Raw genomic sequence first — 15,938 nt, 5'->3', positions numbered from 1 at the left:
ACTTCTGGAAATGTTTGTGACTAATAAGCATGTTTTTATACTTGTGGGATTCAGATATATCACTCTATTGTTTGTATAGTCTCTTGTTCAAATAAAAGTATTTGAAATATATATTTCAGGTAGAATTAGGTGCTTTATAAACCATAATTATACATACGAGTGCAAGCTTGGAACATAGTTCTACTGAAATAATTGGGAATTTGGAGTATTGATATATTGAGTTAACGGGTACTGGAACGTTAAAAAGAGTACAAACTTGATTAGACCGGTAATATAAAGTCAGCTTAGCACCGTGTTTTACGGTATAAAATACGTTAATAATTCTTTGAAGTTTTAGCCTAAAATGTACCCTTGTTTCTGACGTGGCAAACGTCAAAATTTGTAGAATCTAGATGTGAGAAATATTTTTAATTGTATATTGATTTTAACGTTGTGTGTTATTTATTTGTTTGTTTTTTTTACTTTTGTTATCAATACATTTATGTTTCAGTATTTGTTATACTCTTATTTATAATATACGCTATTCAGAAGAAACATAATTAACTATTCTGTAGAAATAAATTACATAAAAAACTTTATTTTGTCTGTTTATGCCTGTTTTTAATGTATTATAAATGTATTCAGTATGTACTGAACATTAAGGACGACTTTGGTAATTAGAGCATGCAAGCGACTTTCAGTGTAATACAAAATCAATCGTTACTTTGAAGTATATTTCATTTGAACTTCGACGTAATAAAACGTGCCTAAAAATCGTTTTTATTTATTTATTGCCAAATCTATGATTGAACTAAATGATCAGTAACCTTATTTAATAATATAAAAACACGGTTTCACAGATTTTAACTATTTTATTTTTGTCACAAAGCACAGTTACTTTATTTGAAACCTCTGGTTATAAAAATAACATTCATATTGTTAACTGCAGCTCAGCAGCACGTGAAATGGTTCTCAGTGTGTTGTTTTTTCAAGTTTAAATATTAGAATCACAGCTCCGTCATCTCTTGACACTTTTGGACTCAGGAAGTCAAATCTTTTTGATTGATTATTTGACCATAGGTATCATAGATTAATTTACTCTAATTCTCTGGAAAAAAAATCAAATCCCACGTCTATTGAGGGTTCCCTCTTGTTTGTGTTTAGAACAGTACTGATGTCATTACATGTATCAACATACATAAGGTGTTCTTTAAACATGTACCAACGTGCATAAGGTGTTCTTTAAACATGTATCAAAGTACATAAGGTGTTATTTAAACATGTATCAACATACATAAGGTGTTATTAAATATGTACCGACGTACACAAGGTATCCTTTAAAAAATGAAAGTTCGAGAACTATTTCAGCGTAAAAAGTTGATAATTGCAATCTAACAGATATAAATAAATGTTTTATTGGTTTATTTGACTTATTATTTTCTAGATTTTTAACAAACAAACAAAAACACCCCTGGATTGATCAAATGACGAATTACCATATAGAATTTTCTTAGCTTTATTCTACATCACGAACGGAAACACAAGCTAATAGCAAATTAAACACACTTAAATTTCCAGTTTTTGAGCACGAAGTTGACAAATAAATTCTATATATTCATTCTTATTAGTAAAGAAAAATTAATAGTTCAAAGGTGTTCCTGAGTTATATTTTATCACTGATAACATATTGGATTTTGTTAACGTAATTCGGTTTATTAAGTACAACAACACCTTTATCAAGTTGGATACAACGCATTCTCAGCAATAAAACAAAATTCAAAGCTCTTAATGTTCCAGAATACTCTCAGAAGTATTCTGACACAAACTACACTCACGCCCAGAAAAAGAAAGTCTTTTATTTTCGAATATTCACGTAAAGTTATGTAAAGGCTCTTAGATCCAACCGCCTATACATTTGAGCTTATACACTAAGTGACTTATTTGATTGTTCGTTGTTGAATCACGATGCTAAACAAAGCTGTGCTAATGACGGGTATCGAAACCCGGTTTTTGGCGGTAAGAGTCTTCAGACTTGCTGTTGAACCATTGGTAGGTGTTAGACTAAGAAAAGGCAGCTAGTTAACAACAGCCAACACAACCCGCTTAATCGACTACCTGAATTTGAAGACTGCTCTTATAACTCACCCACAATCTCAAAATGTGAAACGCGATTTATTTATTCGTGGCAAAGACACTCGAACTTGAAACCCTCAGATGGACAGTGTTGTTCGTTAAGAACACACACAAAATTTATTATCTAATAATTCAAAATATGTATACCTGAAGCATAGTTCCTAATACTCATTGTTGTATTGAATAAGATGATGCACCATATTAAATAGCAGCGTTAGATATCTGTTGGACTATTGATACACTGTTAAAAACAAATACAGTATAGTGGGTCTTTGTATTGAAGCTATGACCAGGCAAGATCACCGTTCAAATCAACTATCTTACGATCAGTCACTTAACCTGAAATGCAAATAAATTGTCATTCAGTCTACTGTCTTAGTGTGTTTTTCGTATGACAAAGCCACATAAGGCTATCTGCTGAGTCCACCGAGGAGAATCGAACCCCTGATTTTAGCGTTGTAAATACGTAGACTTACCGCTGTGCTAGTGCTGTATTAGTGCTTTACATTTTCAGTGCTTATGGTAGTTTACTTCAATATAAAGCATCATCAATAATATAGGAAAGCTGGCACGTGCGTATAACTGGTTTGTTGATAGTTCTAAGGCACCCGTAACCACTGTTTCTTTGGATCTCTTTCCAGGTCTTCCTTAATGTTTAGTGTTTTTGTTTGTTTGTTTTTTCTCTGATTTAGTTTGGTTTGTTTTGAATTTTCGCGCAAAGCTACTCGAGGGGATATCTGCAATAGCCGTACCTAATTTAGCACTGTAAGTCTAGAGGGAAATCACCTAGTCATCACCACCCACCGCCAACTCTTGTGCTACTCTTTTACCAAGGAAAAGTGGGATTGACCGTCACATTATAACGCTTCTACTAGTGAAATGGCGGGCATGTTTGGTGTGACGTGGATTCGAACCCGCGACCCTCAGATTACTAATCGAGTGCCCTACCACCTAGCCATGCAGGGCATTTTTCTCAGGAATATGGTGCATCCGTGAGAAAAACATCGCTTGAAAACCACTTCCATTTGGTCAGTTTATTCTCCTCTAAGTAATGTGTTGATCAAGACAGTACATAAGTGTGGGCATTTTCGCTACTCGGACTGAGATCAAGGCCAATTACACTAGTTTAGAATAGCGGGCCATTAGATTTGGTCCCTGTTATATGCGTGGCATCAGTGGTAATATGATGTAGAATTTAGAGATCGGTCAGTTCAACAATGTTTATTCATATTCGCACCATATTTTCACCACTAACACGTGCAGTAAGAAAATGGGATGGATCGCCTTCTGTTCAAAGAATATAAGCCTGTTGTCCAGGATGAAACATTTCTTCTGCAAAAAGAATGTTGGTCTAACTGTTGTTGATTCAGTTCTCAAGTATTTGTTCTTGACATTACTGTAGCCCCCCCGCTAGTACAGCGGTATGTCTTCGGATTTACAACGCTAAAATCAGGGGTTCGTTTCCCTCGGTGGGCTCAACAGATAGCCCGATGTGGCTTTGCTATAAGAAAACACATACACTTGACATTACTGTAGACCGGTTTTGAGATATATATGTTTCTCTGTCTGTAGCCTTTGGCTTCTAGTGGCGGCTGCGTACGTCTGATTCAGTTTCGGATACCGTAGCCTACAACTGCATCAACCCAGAAATGGCATCTCTCTCTTCTCTCCACCATCCATTACAGGCACATTTTCGAATCTATGTTTATACTTTATACGAATGTTATTAGGATTTCATTGGCTCTGTAAAAGTCACTTGAACGTCTGTGGTTTACAAAGCTTCGAACTGGTAACTTTCTTAGTCATGACTTTTGTGTGTTACTTTCATTTTGACAAACAAATAAAAGCCCAATATTACATACACATAAAATATATTCATAATGCTAGGTTGGTGCTGACCGCATTTAGATTTTTTATATGTTTATCATTTCTTCAACTTTATTTATTCGTTAAAAACAACAACAAAAGAAACATATAACAATCTGTGTATAAAAACATGTCAATTAGATGAACCTTGTGGTGTTTTATTTACTCTGTGTCAGTTTAAGAAACGGGCAAGTAGTAGTTTAAATTATTACTGGAACGATATACAAAAAATACTTTAAACTTTATATATAGTTGTCCAGTAATTGTAATGATATGACTTTATATAACAACAACAAGAATCAGTAACATTGGTAGAGCGACTCAATCAACATTATGACATCCACTGGTAACACAGCCACGTCATGATGTAGGTAATACACCCGCATCATTTTATGACTTACAGAATTTGCTTCCTGGTTCAGTAAAGGCCAACACTGGTCAGAAAAAGCTGGCTGGCTACACGTTGATAAGTGTTCAGCTTTCTAATGGTATTATTAATGAGGGTTCAGCTGGACTCGCAGTCGTCACTCCCAACAATAGTGTAACTTTTCCATGTTTTATTTCCGTAGCTTCAACAGTAAAGGTACAACATAATTAAGAACCTTAATTCTGAGCCTCAGCTTATAAACTAGCAAGTTCTATTTTATTCAGAAATTCAGTTCATCATCACATTTTCCTAGGGCATATTAGACTTAACCTTAGGCTAGCAGATTCTTTAAAACGTGTTGGGATTTTTTTTTGTAGCAGAACTAATGTAGTCCTGCTGACAGCAGGAACAAGTAAAGTTGTACAAGAAAGAAGATTATTACATAAGTGGAATTTAACTTTGAATTTAAGGAAAAACAATAAGACGGTAATTAGGTTTGAAAACATATCTCAGCTGTATCTGTTAACTAAATAAGATCAGTATTACCGATGTGCCTAAGCATCTTTTGGTTAACAGTCTAAGCTATGTGGGTACATATTTTTCGATTATTAAGAATCAACTGGAAAATGACATTCGTAGGGTATATCCGCAGATGCAGTTGAAGTTCGAGGTTTGATATGTTTCACAATGGATCAACTGTAATCAGAGGTTTGAGTCCTCATGATTAACAGAACGCAGATAGTCTGTTGTGTATCTCCGGACTGCTAGTATGGATATTAACACTTTTACTAATAAAGCAGAGAACAACGTTTTGACCTTCTTAGGCCATATTTATTAACACGAAAATGATCTAAGAAGGCCAAAACGTTGTTCTCTGCTTTATTAGTTAAAGTGTTAATACCTATATCAGCCGTTCTGAGATACATTTTTACTTCAAGTGGGTTTCTCGTCATCAGCAGATAGTCTATCGTGTAGCTTTGCACTAAAACAAACAAAATTCGACATTCGACTTGATTGTATCCTCAAAGGCGTGTTTCTCAACAAGTGTATCTAAACAAATGTCTAATTACAAACAATACATATATACATACTATTTATTTAAACAATGTGTTCGTGGGTTTAGAGAGGTCCTATCGTTCTGGTTATAACTGGTAAAGGTTAAAGATTACGCAGAACGGTGTATGATTATTCAAGATGATAAACCATGATGGTAAATTAGGTTAATAACCCAGAAAGATTTTATGGTGAAGAGACGATGTAGCACGTGACACTTTTTAAAACTTTGTATTCACAATGAATGATGCATTAGGATGCGACTGACCTGAATATGGATACCACGTGGTTATCCTGAAAATACGGTCACGTAGAATAATCTCTAAAAATCGTCAAAATTCATTTTAAATTACATTTCTGGCTTAATTTAATTTCCCACATACAGTAATGAATTTTTAATAAAGCCCATTTGGTAAGTGACCCCGAACTTCTATTTGACAAAAGGAAAAAAAAAATAGAGGTTAGAATGTTGGTTGAGTAAATAGAACCAAAACAGTAAATTATTTGAGTATGAATGAGTTAAAGTACGTAATCTGAGGGTCGCGGGTTCGCATCCCGGTCGCGCCAAACATGCTCGCCCTTTCAGCCGTGGGGGCGTTATAATGTGACGGTCAATCCCACTATTCGTTGGTAAAAGAGTAGCCCAAGAGTTGGCGGTGGTGGTGATGACTAGCTGCCTTCCCTCTAGTTTTACACTGCTAAATTAGGGATGGCTAGCACAGATAGCCCTCGAGTAGCTTTGTGCGAAATTCCAAAACAAACAAACAAACAAAACAAGTTAAAGTACACAAAGAAAAATACAGTCGTGTAGATAATCATCGAATATGGCAACTTGTCAACCTGAGAACTTAACAGAAGAGCTAAAGATATTTTCATTATGTAGAATTTTTTTCCTATTCCACAATCTTATTTTAAATATATGTTTACGGTTAAAAATGGATCAGCGGAAATCTTTGCACGCTAACATCACTAAATATCGAATTTTGATACCGATGGTAAATAGAACACAAAGAGCCCAACTTATAAATGATCATTAAATAAAGATTTACTTGAAGAAACACCTGTTGAATTTTGTTTGTTTGTTTTTTTGCTATTATTTTATACAGAAAATGTTATCTTTCATTGAAGTGCAGTTTTTAACCCCTCCCCAAAAAAAAAGCGAATAAGTGAGACTGGGAACCCACATATTTAGAGTTAGTTCAGTTTATAAATTACATTATTGTTCACGATGAAAGCTTTGTTTGTTTTGAATTTCGCGCAAAGCTACACGAGGTCTATCTGCGCTAGCCGTCCCTAATTTACCAGTGTAAGACTAGAGGGTTTGTTTGTTGTGTATTTCATCAACACTCGAGGGCTAACTAATTTACCAGTGTAAGACTGCTAGTCATTTACCAATTCTTGGGCTACTATTCTACCAACGGAAAATGGGATTGACCGTCACATTATAACGTCCCCACGACTGTAAGGGCGAGCATGTTTGGCACCAAGTGGATGCGAACCCGCGACCCTTGGATTACGAGTCGAACGCCTTAATACGCTTGGCCATGCCGGGACCACAATGAAAGCAATTGGACCATTAACTATCACTTCAAAACTTCTATTTTGGGACTGATGATTAGTGTGAACGAACTATAAATCAGAGGATTTATTGTTCGTTGTCAGTTGCTGAAAAAAAACAAAACACGCAATTTACCCTCTGGGCTTGTAGGTGCGTTAAAGCAACGGATAAATTCCACTCTTCACTCCGAAGTTCAAGCCCCCACCCCAGTGGCCCAGCGGTATGTCTCTGGACTTGTAATGCTCGAAACCGGGTTTTGATATCGTCGTGGGAAAAACACAAATAAACAATTGTGTAGCTTTGTGCTTAACTTCAAACAAACAAAATCAAAATTAAAGTTAGCTAAGCATAAGCAACCCTTTGTGTAGGTCTGTGAAACACAAAATGCACAACTTAAAACGGATAGTTAAATGAAGTTAATATTACAAGAGTTATAATAACCGTAGTTGTCACGAGCAGGTGTTTATGTTTTTCTTTCTTTTTTCGTCGCATTTTACATGAATTAGTACGTTTGTTTAGATTTAAGCACAAAGCTACACAAAGAGATATCTGTGCTCTGCCCATCACGGGAATCGAAACCCGGGTTTTAGCGGTGTAATTCCACAGGCGTGCCGCTGCGCCACTGGAAGGCAAAAGTTGTTTATTGTTTTGTTATTAAACACGAATCTACACAAAAGGATATCTGTGCTCTGTCCACCACGAGTATCGAAACCCGGATTTTAACATTGTAAGTCCGCAACCATACTGCTGTGCCACTGATGAGGGAGGTAAAATAGTACTATAGATAATAGTATAGTTTTTAATATGTGTATAATGAGGATAACATAATTCATTAACCTCTAAAAGATTACTTACATATTATGATAATTTTAATACTTAAAATGTATACAAAAGGAGAAATGTGTAGTTTAATCGTCTAAATTTGATTTGTTTTGAATTTCGCGCAAGGCTATGTGCGCTAAGTGCCCTTAATTTGGCCGTGAAAGACGAGAGAGAAGACAGTTAGTCATCACCACCCACCGGCAATTCTTGGGCTTCACTAGTTTACTAGCAAATAGTGGGATTGACCGTCACATAATATTGCCCCCATGGTTAAAAGGACGGGCTCGTTTGGTAAAACGGATATTCGAATTCGCAATCTACAGATTACGAGTCGAGCGCCCTCTAACTACGTCATCATGCCAGTCCTCTGTAGCTGAAACGTTTTATGTCGAATTATTGTGATTATTTCTCATGTTACTTCATTTTATTTTATTTATCTCTCCACGATTTCTTTATCTAATGGAACGAATGTTGTCAAATAGTTATTGTATCCGAACCATCTATCTGCAAGTAAAACATTCGGGTCCCATTACAGTCAAAGAAAACCAAAAAAACATCCCGCTTTACACTTTGGGGTCTTGGGTATATTATAAATGTGACTGTCAGTTTTCACTATTAAGTAGGCAAAAAGTAGTCCAAGGCTTGGCGCCTGTTCTGTTGTCTAGTCGTCTTCTTTCTAGTATATCAATTTAAAAATACGGGCAGTTGTTAACGCACCTTTGAGAAACTTTCCGCGAATAAACGAAAAGAAACATAACTTAATGTTCGTTTTATACATATTTATAATAGAGAAGTTAAATACAGGCATTAACAATGTGTTTTTTTTTTTAAAGTAATTAGCCTGATGATGACCTGAAGAAGTTAAAACGTTGTTATTTGTTTTAAATAAAAGATCTAACACCCATATCAACCATTTATACTATATAATTGATACAGATGGGTTCTTCATCGTCAACGATTTGTTTGCCCCCACCCCACCCTACCCCACCCATCCCAGTGGCAGAGTGGTACGTTTGCGAACTCACACCGCTAGAAACCGGGTTTCGATATCTTTGCGCTTATCTTTGTTTTAGAGCAAAGTCACAATGCACTATCTTCTATGTCCGTCGCGAGAATCAAACCCTGGATTTAGCGTTTTAAGTCCGTAAAGTTACCATTGTTTCACTGAGGATCATCATTTAGTCATTATCAAGTGTGACCCGGCATGACCAGGTGGGTTAAAGCGTTCGACTCGTAATCTGAGGGTCGCCGGTTCGATCCTCGTTGCACCAAACATGCTGGCCCTTTCAGACATGGGGGCGTTATATTGTAACAGTCAATCCCACTATTCGTTGGTAAAAGTATAGCCCAAGAGTTGGCGGTGGGTGGTGATGACTAGTTGCCTTCTCTCTAGTCTTACACTGCGAAATTAGGGTCGGCTAACGCAGATAACCCTTGTGTAGCTTTGCGTGAAATTCAGAAACAATCATCAAATGTTATTTGTAAATATTTGTTAAATAAAACTGATATGTCTTCTTTTTTTTAGTTCCCAACTTCCGATAAATATTTTTGTTTTAATAGAAAGCTACACAATGGGCTACTTGAGTTGCTTCCGCCGCGGGAATCAATCCCAGAATATTTCAAATAGAAAGCATCTCGACGAGAAAGTTAATGAAAGTATAATCATAGCTTGGGTTGAGAGTAGAACTGACATCTGTTTCCAAGCAGAGTCGGTAAGCTTATGGACTTACAATTCTAAGATCCGGAGTTTGACTCCCCGCTGTGGACAGAACTCAGACAGTCCACTGAATATCGTTGCCCTGAAAAATCAAACAAACGCGGTTGTTGTTGTTGTTTTGAATTAAGCACAAAGCAAGCTACACAATGGGCTATCTGTGCTCTGTCCACTACGGGTATCGAAACCCGCGTTTTAGCGTTGTAAGTCCGAAGACATACCGCCGAGCCACTGGGGGGCCAAACAAACGCGTAATAACATTAATAATACACTTTACATTTTTGACATAAATAGTTGAGAAAATGCTCAATAGAGGTCAGAATGATTTTTTGTAGTCTGCAAGCCCTCGACAATAAGACGGCCCGACACTTCTTGTTTTTTTGTAAGCACTAAAAACAGTCATACCTGACAATATCTAATATCACTTTTGGTGCATCATTCGAGACACTGACGTCACAGCAAATTTATCAGTTTAAATTAATCAATAAATAACTATATTCCTCTAAATAAAAATTATTTTGTTGTTTTAATTTCGCGCAAAGCTACTCGAGGGCTATCTGCGCTAGCCGTCCCTAATTCAGTTTTAGACTAGGGCAAAGACAGCTAGTCATCATCACCCAACGTCAAGTCTTGGGCTACTCTTTCACCAACGAATAGTGGGATTAAGCGTCACATCATAACGTCTCCACAGCTGAAAGGGCGAGCATGTTTGGTGCGACGGGTATTCAAACCCGCGACTCTCAGATGACGAGTCGAACGCTCTAATCCACCAGTCCATGCCGGGCCCACAAAAATTATAATTTCACGCTGTTTCTTGAGGCCGAATAAACCGAGACACCTCGAAATCATAATTTTCATTCGTATTTGTTAAATTACTTAGTTATTTGTTTTAAGTTTCGACTTCCTACATCTTTCGAACCATTAATTATCCAGGAAATGTGGCAGGGGTCTGCTTTAAAAAGAAGTAATTCAACTTACACAGCTAATTCTGAATAAAAATGGCAGCGATAGCCTATTACAGTGCTTGGTTTTAACTGTTTTCGTGATAGCATTTGACGTAGATCACGTGAATACACCTAAGTAGCTATGGCTAGATATATATATTCCAGCTAGTCATAAATACAAATGTTATCTTTATATAATTGATTACAAGATATACCATTGGTTTGTTTGTTTTGAATCTCGCGCAAAGCATCACAAGAGCTATCTGCGCTAGTCGTACCTAATTTAGCAGTGTAAGACTAGAGGGAAGGCAGCTAATCATCACCATCTACCACCAACTCTTGGGCTACTCTTTTACCAACGAATAGCGGGGTTGACCGTAATATTATAACGCTCCCACGGCTGAAAGGGCGAGCGTGTTTGGTGTGATAGGGATTCGAACCTACGACTCTCAGACTACGAGTCGTGTGCCCTAACCATATGGCCATGCCGGGTCTACATCATTTCCAATAAATGAAATGTGAACCCATGTATACAAAGTATTGAATCATCCAGGTTCTGCATACTCAAACGTTAAGTTTCTAACGGTGCCTCTATTATGGCTCTATAGTAACAATGAACGTGGTTATTTTCAAGCTAATTTAGTTTGATGACCATATGAATGATGACAGATGTAATTAAGAATGCTATCTATTCCAGAATATTATAGAAAATAATATTTGTAATTTCTGTCAAGACACCGCATCGCTGATGACTGAGGTTCCAGTTGAAATGCTTGGACTCGACGTATATAATTGCAATTTGAAACGTATAATTTACTATTAATTCGTCTTTCTGTTCAGGTCGTGCTTAACAGAGTGTAGGAAGTGGTGACAAACAATCTGATATTCACTGAAACGTTAAAAATTGAATCAACAGTAATTCCCCTACAACAAAGAAACTAAATATAAACAACAAACTTCAGCTATTAAATTTTGTTATTAGGAAATATACTTTTAGCACAAGTACTTATAAACTATGACTCAGCTATAAGCTAGAAGAGCTTATGATGTTAAAAGTCGGATTTGATTTCCACGGTTGGAACGACGCGGATAGCCCATTGTTTGGCTCCAGACTAAACAACAACAACGAAGTACGTCATATGCGGGCCGGCATGGACAGGTAGTTAAGGTACTCGACTCGTATTCTGAGAGTCGCGGGTTCGAATCCCTGTCACACCAAACATGCTCGCCCTTTCAGCTATGGGGGTGCTATAATGTGACGGTCAACCCTACTATTGTTGGTGGGTAGTGATGACTAGCTGCCTTCCCTCTTTAGGGACGGCTAGCGCAAGTAGTCCTCGGATAGTTTTGCGCGAAAATCAAATCCAACCAACCTGTCATATACACCTTTTCAGCAGTACAAAGAATCGAGTACAGATACTCTTTCTTTAATGGCGAAAAACATCTATTTTTTCCGTCTTTATTACCATGATTAACAGAGTTTTTTAACACTGTTAACAGAAAATTTTGCGAAACGGAATTCCGAGTTTTGTCCCCATAAAAACATATTTTAGCTTTTGACCCCCATGCAGCAGTACAACAGTTTTCTGTTTCTGATACTTTAAATTATTCTGTTTAGAGTATCCTTGATTTAGCCCCCCGCTAGTACAGCGGTATGTCTCCGGATTTACAACGCTAAAATCAGCGGTTCGATTCCGCTCGGTGGGCTGAGCAGATAGCCCTTTGTGGCTTTGCTATACGAAAAACACACACAGCCTTGATTTAAAATAATTTGTATAGAAATTTCGTAGATGTCTTGTGCCTTATCACGATGAATGTTTGACCAAAAGTAAGCTAAAAAACTTTTGAATTTCGCGCAAAGCTACACGAGGGCTATCTGCGCTGATTGTCACTAATTTAGCAGTGAGCTGTTCTTTAACAAAGGATTGACCCTCAAACTACGAAGTCCTCCGAGCGAGTATGTTTGGTGAAATGTGGATTTGAACCCGCGACCCTGACATTGGGAGTCGAGGGCCCTAACCACCTGTGGATGCCAGGCTCTGTAAGTAAACTGCGTATGTATCTGTATTGACAATTATTTTTACGCTTCTTTTTATCTAAACTAACTGACCTTAATTTATTATTTGTATTATGTGTGTGTGTGTTTTGATTTAGCACAAAGCTACACAATAGGCTATCTGTACTCTGGTCACCACAAATAAGTACACCTTGAATTTTAGCGACATAAATCCACAAATTTAACGCTAACCCACTGAGGGACAATTGTTACAGGATACACTAGATATTTTCTATCTCATGATAAAGAAATTTTGATTAAACGTAACCAAATCATATCGATTACAAATGTCTTTTAAATTTGGTTTATCCAAACTCGGTGATCTTGATAAATAATTTGAAAAGAGTTTCTTGTATCTCGTGCTTTATTAACAAAAACTCGTCAAAAGTAAACGAATTATTGCGATACCGATTAAAAAAATTGCAATATATCTATATTAGTAACCACCACAGTTAAATTAGAACAGTGACAAATTATCGATGGATTTGAAAACACGATAAAATGAACTATAAATGACGACATAAACAAATTAAGGCAATAAGAAAAATTAATCAATTACTAACAGGGATGAAAGGTTTGGAAAGCTTAGGAACTTTGATAATTAATGAAAAATTCGCCAAACTCTAAACTATCTAATAAATATCATTACGAATGGTAACTATAAAGTGATGAAGAGGACTTAATAAAAAATAAATGTAAAAACATACTGTGTTCTGTGAAAAGCATTTGTGGATAAAACAGATCTGTTTTACATCATGGGAGGCTTAGAAAGCCTCCTATGAAAAACTACAGGGGATGAAGTGTGTTGCATCATGTAAAGAACATTCATAGACAAAGTAAAACTAATTTAGATCATCATAAGTTTCAGTCTTAAGCAAGGAAGATAACCCTGTAGGTGGTAACATGGTAAAGTTATAATATTCTTATATCGCAATAGTTTCCACTGGAGCAATGTGACGATCAATCCCACTATTCATTGGTAAAAGAGTAGCCCAAGAGTTGGCGGTGGTAAGTGATGACTAACTGCCTTCCCTCTATCTTACACTGCTAAATGAGGGACGGCTATTGCAGATAACCTTTGTAGCTTTGCGCGAAATTAAAAAACAAACAGACAAACAATACTCTAAAATTCGAAGATCGATCATAGTGATAGGCACCGCCAGGACAGTCCAATATTTAGGTTTATGCTTAACAATAAACAAACATAAAAAGCTATCTTACAACGTATAATACTTCACATACATTAAAAAAGTCGCTTTTGTTCGTTACTTTTACAGAAGGCTCACACATCCAAGTGTTTTTTACAAAAGATTTTTTTTATATTACCTAGAAATGGTTTTGGTTTGGTTTGTTTTGAATTTCGCGCAAAGCTACACAAGGGCTATCTGCGCTAGCCATTCCTAATTTAGCAGTATAAGAACAGAGAGAAGGCAGCTAGCCATCACTACCCACGGCCAACTCTTGGGCTACTCCATTACCAACGAATAATGGGATTGACGGTTACATTATAACGCCCCTACGACTGAAAGGGCGAGCATGTTTGGTGTGACGGAGATTCGAACCCGCGACCCTCGGATTACGAGTAGAGTGCCTTAACCACTCAGAAATGTTTTTTTAACGTCACGCATTTCATATAATGAGATCACACTTCCTTCATTTCATCCAACAATGGGATTACATTGAAAAATTTTGAAAGGGGATACTGTTGTTTGTATTATTCCAAACAAACAATATAAGATATATATATTTACAACATAAACAGAATCCCGAAGTTTAATTGCATAAGTCGGCGGGAGCTACCTAGAGAGACAAAATCAGGTGCAAATGCACCTTTGTAATTTAACTCAACTTTAAAAATTATCCTTACTAAAGATATTGAAAAGAAACCGGGATATGAAACAGAATCAACGCAAATACAAGTTAAAGTAAGACTTCATTTCAGCTAAAACTAATTGGAACAATTGCTTTATAATTTTGTGTATGAAGACCAGAAAATGATAATTGTGGCTTTCAGAAATATTGAAACCGTCCATTGTCTTTTTTTTTTTTTTTTTACGATCGATTGTTATAATTAAAGATAACAATGAACTAACTTATTGATTACATTATCAGTTATATTGTTTTGCTGTTTGGGAGAATATAATTGTGCAAAAAAGTTTTAAAATCAACAGTTTTGACGCAATCCCTGAGCCAATCGTCTGATTATATATATATATTTAAATCACACGCCCCCCCAGTGGCACAGCGGCGTGTCTGCGGACGTACAACGCTAAAATCCAGGTTTCGATACCTGTGGTGGGTAGATCACAGATAGTGCTTTGTGCTCACCTTGAAACAAAAACAAACAAAAGAAATCACGTTCTTTGTATAAGAAGATAAGTATATAATAGTCTGATATAAAGACGCCACAGAAATGAAGGTTCTACAACAACAAAACACAATTCATACACAATGACAATACTTAGTAGTAAATTTAACACATTTAGTAAATATATATATGGCCAAGAGTTGACATCAATAATAATAATTAGCAAAAAAACAATTTATCATTATTGGTGAGAAGTACTCACCAGGCATTTATTTATTAAATGTGTTGAACAATAATGAAATCAGAAGTGAAAAAAAAAAAAAAAAAAAAAAACAGGAAGAAAGAAAACAGAACTCCTAAACAAAATACAATATCCAAACAAAATCTTTCAATTTTGGATGTCAAACAGTAATAACTATGCCATTCATTAATTATCTCGTGACTCTCTCTCAGTGTAGCTTCTGGTAGGGTATTTATTCTTAGAGTTGGTCACGAGAGTACATCTTCATGTCATCATAAGTTTACATACTATTATGTTACGTTAATAGTATCTGTACGTCATTTCTAGAGAATTGGTTTCTTTTTTATTTCGCGCAAAGTTACACGAGGGCGATTTGCGCTGACAGTCCCTAATTTAGCAGTGTAAGACGAGAGGGAAGGCAGCTAGTCATCACCACCCACCGCAAACTTTCAGCCACTTTTTTTTTACCAATGAATGGTGTGTTTGACCGTCACATTATAACGACTGAAAGGACGAGCATGTTTGGTTAGGAGAAGGGTTCGAATCCGCGCCCCGGAGATTGCGAGTCGTGCGCTTCTAACCATCTGGTCATGCTAGGCCAGCTAGAGAAGCGTGTGTGTGTATGTGTTTTATAGCAAAGCCACATCGGGCTATCTGCTGAACAAGCCGAGGGGAACGAGCCCCTCATTTTAGCATTGTAAATCCATAGACTTACCGCTCTACAAGCGGGGGGGGGGAGCGCTAGAGAAGCTGTTGTCAATTTCATTACATACTTATAACACAAATGATTACCTAGAAGGTGAGTTATGGCTTGAATGCAACTACAAATTCATAGATAAACTTAACAATAGAAGGAAACGGTAAACACAACCATAATAATAAAAAATAAATAAATGT

The sequence above is a fragment of the Tachypleus tridentatus genome, chromosome 9 (genome assembly GCF_004210375.1).
Source record: "Tachypleus tridentatus isolate NWPU-2018 chromosome 9, ASM421037v1, whole genome shotgun sequence".
Taxonomy (NCBI): domain Eukaryota; kingdom Metazoa; phylum Arthropoda; class Merostomata; order Xiphosura; family Limulidae; genus Tachypleus; species Tachypleus tridentatus.
Note: the sequence above shows the minus strand (reverse complement) of the source record.